The sequence below is a fragment of the Physeter macrocephalus genome, chromosome 8 (genome assembly GCF_002837175.3).
Source record: "Physeter macrocephalus isolate SW-GA chromosome 8, ASM283717v5, whole genome shotgun sequence".
In the NCBI taxonomy this organism is placed as follows: Eukaryota; Metazoa; Chordata; class Mammalia; order Artiodactyla; family Physeteridae; genus Physeter; species Physeter macrocephalus.
In genome coordinates, this window is record NC_041221.1 from 89,413,965 (window position 1) to 89,427,665 (window position 13,701).

Here is a 13,701-nt window from a genome sequence, read left to right on the forward strand (position 1 = left end):
TGTGTTGTAAGACTCAAATGAGATAATATATGTATACTGTAGTGATTAAGAGCTCAATCACTAGATTTAGTCTGATTGGGTTTAAATCCTGACTCCTCTGTTAGTAAAAGAGAGGGGAACAAGGAAAATGAGGGCATATGCAAAGTAATGTTTATAAATACAAACCATAGAATCTAAGCTGGATAAAGAGGGAGGTGAGAATATGAAATGGGGTAAGGGAGGACAGTGAAATTGTGATTGGATCAGCTTGGCGAGTTGTGTTACCAGCTGGAAAGACAGGAGGTGGTCAGAAAGCAGAATACCTAAAACTGATAATATGGTGGGAATGCATTAATTGATATGACCTTGGAAATAAATGTCTGATGTAAGGTAGAAAAATAGAGTAATGAAGAAGAGGTCAAGAAGCTGAAAGTCTGAGTTATCATCTCTGTGGATACTGAAGTCACTAAGAGGTATGACAGGGAGTAGTGTTGATAAGAATGACAAGTGGAGGTTAAAATACTCAGGAATGAGGTTTCTGTAAGTAACTGCAAAAAGGAAGGAAGTGTGGATTATCTCATAGCTGGACCTTCAAAGGTAGGGAGGGGTTAAAGAGGAATGAGGGAATAAGAAACAAGGAAGAGAATACATTACCTGGGAGCATAGTAGTTCAAGAGGTGCTATTATGGGGAAAAAAAAGGAAGGGAAAAAAGGCAGCCCCCACTTGATAGAGTGCAGAGCATGTTTAAACCATCTAGCTTCTTAAGACTCAAAAGTCATATTCTTAGATCAAACTAGCTGCTCAACTCTGCCACACTCTGTAGGAAAGCAGGCTGCATCATCATCCGCCTCTATATTACCCTGTATCCTTATAAGAGTCTGGATCAAACAAAATATCAACCCATGTAATAATAAGGTCCAAAAAAATTGTGGAGACACAGCCATAGTGGCAGCCTAAAAAATATATTTAGAGTAGTCAACCAAGTAAATATCTAGAAAGTAAGCATCAAGGTGAGATAAATATGAATCACCATTTGCTTTTAAACAGTTTTATATTTTCTTGATTCTTCCAATTGTTTTGGATTTATGTAGGACTCAATCAAGGAAAAACAGATTTTGTTTTCTCCGTGATATATGTGAATACATATATATGGAATATTTATTATTGGGATATATATATATATCTGTGTGTCTACTTTTAATATCTTATTTTTGAATGTAAAAATCTATATAAATCAAAATAAAGGGTAGATTTTGAACAAAACTTAAAGGAAACAGCATTTATTTTTACACAGACATGATGACTACCCTGAGATATAATTGTTCTCAATATAAGCATGGTCGGAGTTCAAAAAAAATTCAATTTTACAATATCCTAAACATTTGCAGCTCTAGTTAAGGAAAAGCATTTAGAATATACAGTTGCTGCATTGCCCTTTTAAAACAACCTCTCTAACACAGGCATTTTAAATAAAATTGGAATTTCAGGAATCCAATATATACCCCCAAATACATTAATTCCACATCTCTCCCAAAATTAGTGTAGGTTATTAAGCTTTCCTATAGCTACCATATCTTGGGAAGATCTCAGAGAAACTAGGAAATTATGAATCATAATTTTTTAAAAATCAGATTTAAGGCAAAATATCCATTACAAAAAAAGTATTTTTATGACAATTTTAAATAAAGACAAGACACAACTCTCCACTTGCATGATCCTGTCTCACTCACCTCACCCTGATCTCATCCCCCAGTCCAATAAAGCTTTATTTACAAAAACAGGTACTGGCCCACAGGTCAGTTTGCCAATTTAATTTCTTAAAACATTGCAATAAAGTAAGATTTAACTTGATTACTGAGTTTTGGACACTCTTAAATTTTGTGTGGTAGGTCACTACCGTGTGTCAAAAGTCTCTGAAAGTGAATGATTACTGCATTTCTATTCCCACATTCCTCACAAAGCCTGCCTCACTTTACAAAGAGACACAGACACCTAATACGTATATATACACCTTAAAGTAATAAGCAGTTACCCATTTCAATTCATTTCAGTCCAAGAAGTATTTCCTGGGGGTCTTTCAACTCTTCTCAAGCCAGCTGCCTAGTTTGCCTGCACAATACTCCAGCAGTGAAGTTTCCTGTAGCAAACAGGCAGCTGGAGAGGACTAACAATTATAACTGGCAACTATCATAATGGTATTAAAATTATATAAAACTACAAAGAACAATCTTGGTAAGTTTTTTAAATATCCTTTGAAACTATTCACATCTGGAATGGCTAAATTGAGATGATCATCACAGGAAAATTAAGTCACCGAAAATAATGCAATAATAAACTATTACAACATATAGCATTTTATATCAATGATGTTAAGCTAATGGTAGAAGTGCAAAAGTCTCAACTCCATCACCATTCAGTCTGGAATAAATAAAAACTTATGACAGAACAAATTAAGGAGTGAAAAATTTAATACTGTAATTAGTAGTGAGATAAATTAGTAAATTAGTAGTGAGTAAAAATTAGTAATTACTGAAGAAACCACATGTTTAATGTATTAACTGTAGCTATTAAAACTATATTATAGGGCTTCCCTGGTGGCACAGTGGTTGAGAGTCCGCCTGCCGATGCAGGGGATACGGGTTCGTGCCCCGGTCTGGGAAGATCCCACATGCCGCGGAGCGGCTGGGCCCGTGAGCCATGGCCGCTGAGCCTGCGCGTCCAGAGCCTGTGCTCCGCAACGGGAGAGGTCACAACAGTGAGAGGCCCGTGCACAGCAAAAACAAAAACAACAACAACAACTATATTATATTATTTTGTCAGATTATGTAATGAGTGAAATTTTTTCACTGGGAGGAAGATTAAGTTTTTCGAAGCCTCATTGTTTAGGCCACAGTTAACTGTACATTAGTTTTGCGTTATGGTTTGTACACAGGGAGGTCTAATTCAATTGTTAAAGCAGGTTTTTAAAAGAGCTTGATGAGGTATCCACAAACAATATTTAGCAACTGGTAATTGCAGGGCACTGAAAAAATCTGGAGCCTCTATGCCTCCCAGGATCACGTGAGATTTTTAAAGATAGACATGGGAAAATTAGGGTGTCCCTCACAGATACCAGAATCCTCTGACAATAAAGACCTACACCCACACTCAGAAGTCCTCAGAAAAAGAGGTTATTTCCAGAGTATTTTCAGGAATACCAGCATTTGCTAGATGAGGCAAGTCCATTCATGACTATGGAAATCCTCAAAAACAAACCTGGAATGCAGACCCACCTAAATTATTAAGGAGTTTTCTAACCTTTCATGGTGTAATACCAGGAATACTCTTATTCATTCATTTATTACTTACAAAATATTAAATACCCACAGTGTAACGATCATTGGTATATACTTCCACTTACATGCCTTATATTTTATTAGGGAAGATATTAAATATATACATACAAACATATATGCATATGAAACTAACTCAAAGTTGGGTCAAATGCTATGAAAGAAATTCACAAGTGGCCAAAAATATTAGTGGGGACAGGAATCTCCTTTACAAAACTAAGAAAGCCCTCTCTGAGGAGGTACATTAGCAACAACCTGAAAGAAAAGGAGCCAGCCCTGAGAAGTGTGTTGGAAAAGAACATTCCAGGGATGGCAAGTTACAGTATGTGCAGAAGAATTTTCTGGAGCAGAACAGAATTGGGCATATTCAAAAAACAGATAGAAATCTATAATAGCTGTAATATATTGGGGAGGGCAGTACCTGTCTCACACTCACACACACATACATACATACATACACACTCCAATCTCCCTGAAACACACAGCATGCAAAATTATAATGAGGTGGACACAGAGCTATAGAAACTATCAATAATTAGCATTCAGAATCAATACCTTATTAAGGTTAGTTTGCATACCATAAAATTTACCTATTTTAAGTATCAGTTCAATGATTTTTAATAAATATATAATTGTGCAACCATCACTTAACTAGTTAAAACTCTTCATCACTCCAAAAAGTTACCTCATATCCTTGGCAGTTAATCTCCACTATTATCTCCTGCCTCAGCAGCTAGTGATCTGCATTATTCTTCACAGGTTTTCTTTTTCTAGAAATTTCATGTAAATTTCATTATGCAATATGTAGTCTTTGTTCTGGCGTCTTTCACTTAGTATAACCTCTGTTGTTTCATGCATGAGTAGTAGTTTGTTACTTTTTATTTCTGAATTGTAGTCCATTGCACGGGTATACCACATTTTCTTTACTCATTTGCCAGTTGATAGATATTTGGATTGTTTCCAGTTTGGGACTATTATGCATAAGCTGCTATAAACATTGGTCAACAAGTCTTTACATGAACACAAGTTTGGGGTAGATACCTAGAAGTGAAATTGCTTGGTCAAATGGCACTCTGATTAACTTTTAAAGAAGTGTCACATTGTTTGAGTCATATGCTTTTAAGTCCTTGCTCACAGACCACTTTTGGAGGATAACAATGATGAGACAGCCTGCTGGAATACTTGATGAAACCTGTAGCCATACTCATCTCTTTCCAATCTCACACTGTAATATCACAGGAACCTGGATATGAAAATAACAACTATTGCTATTTACAGATGGGAAAGTTCAAGAGAGTGAAAACAAAATAGGCAGCCTATGAAAGGTTCATGTGGACATTACCCAAATAATAATTTTTAATGATTCTCACAGTTCACTACATTACACTGAGACTGTCATAGAGCAAATTCTATTCTAATTACTGGAACTAAGGTTTGTACAGATCCACCCAGCTTGGAAAGGTACTTTGTGCTAATCAGAAATATGCATCCACCATGAGATCAAAAGTATAAGATTCTCTATTCTACTAATAAGAATCACTTCCATGACATGAAGTTATTTCTATCTGCCCATCACCTACATCTGAAAAAATGGACTTTCCCATGGTATCTGCCGAATTTAAAAGGTAAGTGAAAAGCTAAATGGGGTTAGTAAAGGGTGGCAAAACTAATGAAGACAATGTGCAATGACTTTCTATATGAGGCAGAAACATGCACAACGCGTAGAGAGAAAGAAACTAAAAATATCTGATGTTGTTATAAAGGAAAGCAGAGCCAAAAGCAATTTGTCTGTGCTTCTTTCCCATCTGTGTGGCTCCTTCAGTTAAACAGCCAATGTAGTCAAATCTGATTTGCTTTCCTGTTATAAAAGTTGTGGCTTAACTGGAGCTGTGCTGGAATGTCTAGATAAAGACATCTTTACATAAATACTGTATATACATCTATGTTTTACACATATGCTTTCTACATGTGATTTTTGTACACACACCCTGTCTTCTCATCTTCAGGTAATATATTAGCCGATGAAAAACATTTAAAGGGAAGCCTTTCTTCCAAGGCTGCGAGAACTGTTCTTTCTCCTAAACTTGACTGTAACATTAGAAAAGCTATAGAGATAGTTATAACCCTGTTCTCAAAACAGAAAAGAAAGTGGTTGTCTCCTGTATAGTCAGGACCGGAGGAAATAAGCTGAAAACTTAAAAAATATCCCTAGGCAGGTAGGAGGTATATGTACTACCGTCCTTGTCCATCAGACTGTGGACTAAAAGGCTAAGCGGTTTGTCTCTTATTAAGTGCTTCCCATGAGGAGTCAAACATGACATCCAGATAGCCTTTCCTTCAGACTAGTGCTCTAACCAGCTGACCATTCTAGCTATAAACATTTGCCCTGGCTGTATTTTCCCACTCCTGGATGATTGTCTGCCTGGCAACAAGATGACAGAAGCACTAAGCCAAAATATCCTTATGTGGGCATAGCTGCCTCTTCATGGCAGAGCCAATTTGGACCCCATCCATTGGCAGGGATGTCCCAGAAGCAGCCAATTTTAGTTCAGCCTCTTTAAAACTCTGGATTGTAAACAAACAGTAGGATTTTCCACGGTGGAAGGGAGAATAATGAGACGAAGGATGCAGAAGAGAGCGGGTAGGTGAGGCTGGCACCTAGTTCACCAGAGAAATTAATGAGCTGAAATCCTTCAGGGACTCTACTATAAGCCCCCAGATCTCTTAATTTTTAAAATCCATGAACTGCATGCAGTTCTTCCCACCTTTTCTTTCCTATACTTTTAAATTTCCGTATCATTGCTTGTTTTTCTTTCCTTTCTTTTCTTAGTCTCTCTTGATATTTGAAATAGTTAAGTCAAATTTGGACATATCTAGTAGGTGGTTGCTGGTTTAGTAGTGAGGGGTAGTTCCTCTAATTGCCTGGTTTGCATAGCATTCATATGATTTCATGGATTTCACAAACAAATCTTTCTAGATTAAATGTTCTCAAAAAATCATAATTGATCAGATTCAAAATAATTTAAGGCAGATCCAGTCATATCACTTCCATGAGTCTATGCCTTCTAGAATCAAGCACAACTTTGATATGTATGTCTTACATGTCATACTGCTCTGCAATGTGATGGAGTCAAAAGAGAAAGGCACTTAGAGTCGGACGGCCAAGTTAGGGTTAATAGCCACATTACCTACAAGTGTTCCGTTGGTACAAAGGCAATATACTTGGTTTCCTCTTAGTGAAATGGAAATAATAATAACAATTACTTTACAGGATTGGTGTAAAAACGAAACAACTGTCTGCGCCCAATGCAATAGCTATTATAGTTGTTGTCAGTTATATTAACTTATTAGTATGCTGTTGATCAAAATGAATGTGAAATTACTGATGACCAGCTCGCAACAAGGATATGATAAAAAAAACATTTCAATTTGGTATCAGTGAGGTACCTGTGGTCAATAATGTCATCTTTTCTTAAAATTTAATGCACAGAACATTGTCAATTACAATGTAAAAAATACAGGTACCCAGTACCTTCCATTAACTGAGAAAATATAAAATGACGAAAAGTCACCATGAATTAAGGATCACTTTTAAATGCATTTGATTTTATTGATCACAGCAGCGTTTAGAACAAAAACACAATTTTCATATACAGTTTCATGTTAGAGATATTTATTCAGATTACCAAAAAAAAAAAGCTTGGTGTACATATGGATTTGTGGGCCCCATCCAATAACTCCGTCACTCCTCATGGTCCCTTGGCATACAGGCCAGGAATCACCAGCGTTGGTTAAGGTCAAAATAGACAGGAGAGTCTTACACATACTAGCTTTGCTTGCCAAGTCGAAATGCTAACCTGCTCTTTCCCAGGATTTTAGAAAAGCATTTGAAGACATTTCACAAGATAAATGGAAATGGGATAAACACAAGGCCTTAAAAAAATATACTTCTGGTGCATTTATTAAGCACTTGGATCTGATGCATGACACCTGCTTGAAACTCAAAGAATTATCACAGGCTTTGCCGAGGAAGAAAAGACAAGAATTATGACTACACACAGGCTCATACTTCAGCAAGTCAATGTTTTTAAATCAATGAAAAACAATCCAGTGATTGTGTTTTCTTCAAAGAGAAAGCAATGTAAGATGACATACAGTATTTCAAGCTGTTCAAATTACTGATGGCAGAGTGGCACGATATATATCCATTAAAACCAAATAGTTGTTTCAAAGTATGTTGGCCAACAGAGATAAATAGTGCCTCTCGGAAGCAAATACAAAATGATTTCTTTACTCAGAATTCTGGGCTCTATAATGCTTTCAACTGAAAGTACCTCTTGCTTATTTTGGGAATCTTGATTTTGCACCTGCATTCAGAATCTCTTGAGTTAGCCCACCAAACTCATTTTCTACATCAACAAAGAGGCAGATGCATTAGGTATCAAAGCATGCATATTTCTGTAATAGGTTCTCTGGTGGTCTCATTCATATTGATAAATTGATCATACTGAATGAGTTAAATGTGAATGAGTAAAATGAGTTAAATTCAAAGTCTACTCTCGCAGGAGTATTACATCATCAATAATACTTCCAGGCTAAAAATTAATGGGCCATGTTTAAGAGCACTGTTATTTGAGAGAAAGAGGTATGTGCAATTTATCTTTCTTGATTCTTCTTTCAACAGTATCTTCATTAATAAACTTAAAAAAATAACTCTGATATGTAAAGTACTAAATCACCATCTATTTGTCCTCAAGGCCTTGCATCCACCTAATCAGTGAAAATAATCCTCTCTTCTTTATCTGTCTAGAAACTCCAAGGTAGCTAATGTGGGACCACAGAATATTGACCAATCAAGAGCATATACAAATTCTAGGTGTTCAAAACATAAATACATTTCTTTCATACAAGTATTTTGTACAGTTGATGATTTTAAAATGACCTTAGTGCTATTCCAAGTTCTGTCCCTCCCAACTGTAATCTACGCCACTTCTCATAAGACATGGCCTAAAAAAGAGAAATATTGTAAGTTCCTCACAACTGGAAAAAATTACTCTTTCTAATTCCTCCTACTATACCCCCCTTGAAAAAGTGACCATCATAATAAATTCAGAATTCGGGGTTCTATTTTCATCAGAAACCTAGAAAAATGTAACAGATACTCATGAATTATGCTTGATAAAGACACCAAATAGAGAAGTGTTTCTGGAAGGCCAGAATATAATATGACATTTTTAAATAAAAGGTTAAAAGTATATGTATAGGTCTTCCCTGGTGGTGCAGTGGTTGAGAGTCCGCCTGCCGATGCAGGGGACACGGGTTCGTGCCCCGGTCCGGGAAGATCCCACATGCCGCAGAGCGGCTGGGCCCGTGAGCCATGGCCGCTGAGCCTGCGCGTCCGGGGCCTGTGCTCCCGTGAGCCATGGCCGCTGAGCCTGCGCGTCCGGAGCCTGTGCTCCGCAACGGGAGAGGCCACAAGTGAGAGACCTGCGTACCGCAAAAAAAAAAAGTATATATATAAAGTAGATAATTGCTGGTTCCTAGTCTTTATAAAGAAAACCATACAGGATAATGAAAGATGTGAAAATGACCAATGTTTGCATTGGAAAATGGTATAACTATCTCTATGTCTTAGTAGACAAATTGACCATTAGGAAGCAACATACTCTACGGCTAAAACAACACTGTGGTATATTTAAAGGAATGTAAACCTTTTAGCAAAGGAATTGGTCAGAAAATAACAATACTGTTTCTAATTCTTAAACTCTGCAATTTGAGATGATATTTTGGAGTCATGGCATAAAATATTAACCAAGAATGTTAAAATTTGGACAACAGAATAAACAGATTTTTAAATTCTAATCTCAAATTTAGTAATAATGCTGATGTACCTAAGTTGTTCTCTATGAACTGCCTGTTTTTTTCATTTTCACAGTCCTGTGCTCATACTGATGTCCATTTATGCTCAAGATCACAGAGCTGCAAAGTACCTAAGCCAGGAGGATTTAGATTCAGGTATGCTTAACCTCAAAATCTGTGACCCTAACTACTATAGCACATTGAACTATGAAATCTTGGTCTTACCTCTAGACCTATTTCTCCCTAAGTCTTCTCTCTAATAGTAAAGGAAGCATCACCCTTGAATTAGTCAAGCCTTAACGCTAGGCATTACTCTTGACTCTTCTCTTTCACTCACACTCCACCTTTAACACATCAGCAAGACCTGTCAACCTCCCTTTTAAAGAAACCTTTTTTCTCTGTTTCCACCTTCACCATCCTATCCTGAGTCATCATTTTCTCTCACCCGAATACTCAACATCCCAACTGGTCTTCCTGCTTCCATTCCTGCTATCATACACAGAAAAGTTGGTAGTGTTTTAAAAATGTCCATCAGATCCAGCTCCAGATGCTTCCCTCAATGCTTAGAATAAAATCTGAAGTTTCTATACCAGCATACCAAAGCACTGCATCAATTGGTTCCTCCTTCTCTCCCCAACCTCATCCTCTAGACTCCCTCGATCCAGTGAGAAACAGACATTAACATGCTAAGTTTATCCCTATCTGTAGAGTCCTTGCACTTGTTCTTACCTCTCCCTGGAATACTGCTCTCCCTCTTTGCCTATGGCTGGCCCTGTATTACATTCAGATCTCAATTTAGAGGTGACCTCCCCCCCCCCAAGAAATGCCTTTCCTGACCCAAATCCAAAGCAGCCAGCCAGTGACTCTCTATTCACCTCACCTTATTCTAATCTCTGCCCACATTTCTCACACTTGGCATTTTCTTGGTTTTATTGGTTCATTTACTGTTTTTCTCCCCTCAGAAGAATGTAAGGTCTATAAGACATTGTCTAATTCACTGCTGGAGTCCCAGTGCTCCAGTCACTAGATGCCCAGTGAATGTTTGTCAAACGAATCATGAGTGAAGAGGGCTGCTGCTTGCAATATGGAGTATTTTAACTGATCGCCTGCACAGAATGATTCCAATGATATCGACAGTGATCCTCCACCCTCCTCCCACTCTACTTTATCCAATTTATAGATACTGAAACCCTGTGATTAAAACCTCAATCTAAGAAAAAATGCTCTTTGTTAAAATTAAGACACCATCCCCCAATGGGTTACATTTTAATCTTTAGCAGTCATTTACACCTCAATGTGAGTAAATTGAACAGTCATATATCTTAAAAAAGGGATGAGAAAAGAAAAAAAAAATGAAGGTATTAAATGACTGAAAGTGGGGAAAAGGGGAACTAGAGCTTCAAGACACACTTATGATTTCAAAGACTGTCCCGGCTTCTGTCCTGAGTAGGAGCTTTGCCTAACAAGTGAGTTATGATGCAGACTCAATGTTTCTTAGAAACAGTCTTCAATTACTGACAAAAGATGGCCATCTGTTCTGATGCTAAAGCCAGACAAAGGGGAAAAGAATAAAATGCAGTACAGAGGGTTTAGATTAGATATGAGGAAGGATGCCTACACAGAAATGTGGGGAGTTATACAATGGAATAAATTTCTGGAGAAAAATAGTTTTGAATTTTCTTAATATGGAACTCTTTAGAACTAATTCAGATTTGTATCAGAAAAGGATGTTTAAGAATTATTCCTGAAGTCAGGAAAGTGGACTTTATTTCTTTGTTCTTGTGAGTGATATCATTTGATATAGTGAATAAAGATATTCAAAAGATCTTAAACAATTAGAAATCCAGGGTGAAGACTGCATAATGGCAGACAGAATGTATGCAGGACTGTCACTTCTTGCTGCAGCAGAATGGAGACCAAAAACAATCTGAGCACGTTCGGGTTTTTTATTCAATTACTTGTATCAGAAGTCACTTCTTGTGACTTCTGTGACTTCTTGTGAGTGGTCGGCAAGGAGAGGCCAGTAGAGGGCACAAAGTAAGAAGAGTACCCATGGTTTATCTTTTACTTTTCCAACTTTCTCCATACAGTAGTTCTCCTTTCTTCAAATCTTCTTTCATTTGAGTATCTAACGAACCTTCAACCCACTGAAGTTTGTGTCTATGATGCAAAATTTTCTTCCGTTCTGCTAATTTCTACATGCACTCTATATTCTCAATCCAAACCAAAGCTCCAAAGAATGGTTCCAAGTTCTCAAAGATCCCAAGAGCAAGGGTCTACTTATTTTGGTTCTGAAGCTGCAGAAATTTTGTTGTTGTTCTTGTTGTTAATGGTATACTTTCTTTTCTAAAAGGATTTTAATATACTGATGTTAGCGTATTCCATCCCGTCTATATGACTATTTTATGACTAGCTACTTAGGTTACGTTTGATCACATTCTAAGTACCCAAAGGCCAAATGATGTCCAGCATGTTCTCTGAATCAAACTTTTACAGTAGTTGTCATCAAAAAGCTTGTAGTTGTGGAAATACACTGATCAGAAAAAAAACTGCCCAACAGACAATGCAGGCTGGTCTGACTAAAGAACATCTCACAACAGTATGTTATCAGTGCACATAATATAAATATGCGCTGAAGGATTTTTCATTTATTGTTCTTGTATTGCATTTTACATTTTCTACAGATTCTTTAATAGATTGGCTCATGAAAATAACAGAGTAGCTTAAGTTAAAAATTCATTTAAGAGCTTCCCTGATGGCACAGTGGTTAAGAATCCGCCTGCCAATGCAGGGGACACGGGTTCGAGCCCTGGTCCGGGAAGATCCCACATGCCTTGGCGCAACTAAGCCCGTGCACCACAACTACTGAGCCTGTGCTCTGGAGCCCGCGAGCCACAACTACTGAGCCCACGTGCCACAACTACTGAAGCCCGCATGCCTAGAGCCCGTGCTCCACGACAAGAGAGGCCACTGCAACGAGAAGACCGTGCACTGCAATGAGGAGTAGCGCCCGCTCGCCGCAACTAGAGAAAGCCTGCATGCAGCAACGAACACCCAACGCAGCCAAAAATAAATAAAAATAAATTTTAAAAAGTTCATTTAAAAAGGAGAAATAATTATAAAAATGAATCAAATTATAGTCCTTCATACTCAAAAGCATAAAAGTTATGTTGACCAGTAACACAGTAAACAAAGGGGTACATTTGTTACTCTTAAATATAACATGAGAAATATAGTTTCAATAAAAATTCTTCCTCATTTTTAATGTATGTTACTTGAATTTTATTTTATTTTATTTTAATTTATTTTTTTATTTTTTTGCGGTACGCAGGCCTCTCACTGTTGTGGCCTCTCCCGTTGCGGAGCACAGGCTCCGGACACGCACGCTCAGCGGCCATGGCTCACGGGCCCAGCCGCTCCGCGGCATGTGGGATCCTCCCGGACCGGGGCACGAACCCGTGCCCCCTGCATCGGCAGGCAGACTCCCAACCACTAAGCCACCAGGGAAGCCCGAATTTTATTTTTTATAGTTTTGTTTGGGCTTAATTTATTATCTTTAATTTCATAGTTGTATAAAATGTATACTTTGTTTTCTTCTGTACAATATTTAAGAAACTTTATATTGAATATAATTAAAGTCAACTATGACGGTCAAAGAGATGTTTTCCTGTTTTGTTTGTCTCTGCTTTTTTCTTTAAAAGGTGGTGGCAGTTACCATGATTTTTAAAGAAGTCCTGGTCTCGGAACAAATCTTCGCTTAGTGTTTCGTGCCTTCACAGGCATCCTATGTGCAACCAAACTCAGGGTGGTCACCAACTACTTCCCTGTACTCCCACACATATTAAAAGGATGGTGATAAATCACATCTACCTGCTATCACTGGAAGAACATTCAGGACCACTGTGCCACTAAACATGAGTTAGTGGTTGTCACTGATTAGTCAGTTTTTTAACCACAAGATTTTGCAGACATATTTGTCCATTTGTGCCCGAGTTTTAAGCACCTAGACTTTTGTGATACAAGAAATTTTATTATCTAAGAAGTAAGAAGACTGAGCTCTTAATATTAACAAGTTAATAGAAGAATTCATACGTATTCAAGCAAAAATCATAAAAAGCAGAGAAAGCAGAAATTAACATAAGAAAAATAAAAAGTGAAAAGAGTTCAGTGAAGTGTGACATGATTTGTGGCCTGCGTAAATGAGAATAAGAGATACTCCATGGTGGAGGGAGCATTTGTGCTGAGACTTGAATGACTGAAACAGGAAGATAAAGGGCTTTCCAGGTGAACTGGAATAGCATAACAAAAATATGAAGGTAGAAAAGTATTGGGGCATGTCCTCTAGTGGTGAGTTACACTGCTGTACTGAAGAATTAAGTACCCAGAGAGAGGCAATTTGGACATGAGCAGAAAAGACAGACTATGGGGCGACATGGTAGACATTCCTAAATACCGTGTTAGGTTTGAGCTTGATTTGGAGACCACAAGAAGCCAATAAAGGGTTGTGAAAATGGGAGTACTGGGCAAGAT

General features: G+C 37.7%; 1 long non-coding RNA gene across 1 annotated transcript; it reads left to right on the plus strand.

Annotated features, from left to right (window-relative positions):
• Positions 1–5,906: 5,906 nt before the first annotated feature.
• Positions 5,907–12,702, plus strand: LOC114486788 (uncharacterized). Its single transcript, XR_003681088.2, has 3 exons — positions 5,907–5,953; positions 9,248–9,327; positions 12,503–12,702. It is a non-coding gene; the product is annotated as an uncharacterized lncRNA (long non-coding RNA).
• Positions 12,703–13,701: the final 999 nt, after the last annotated feature.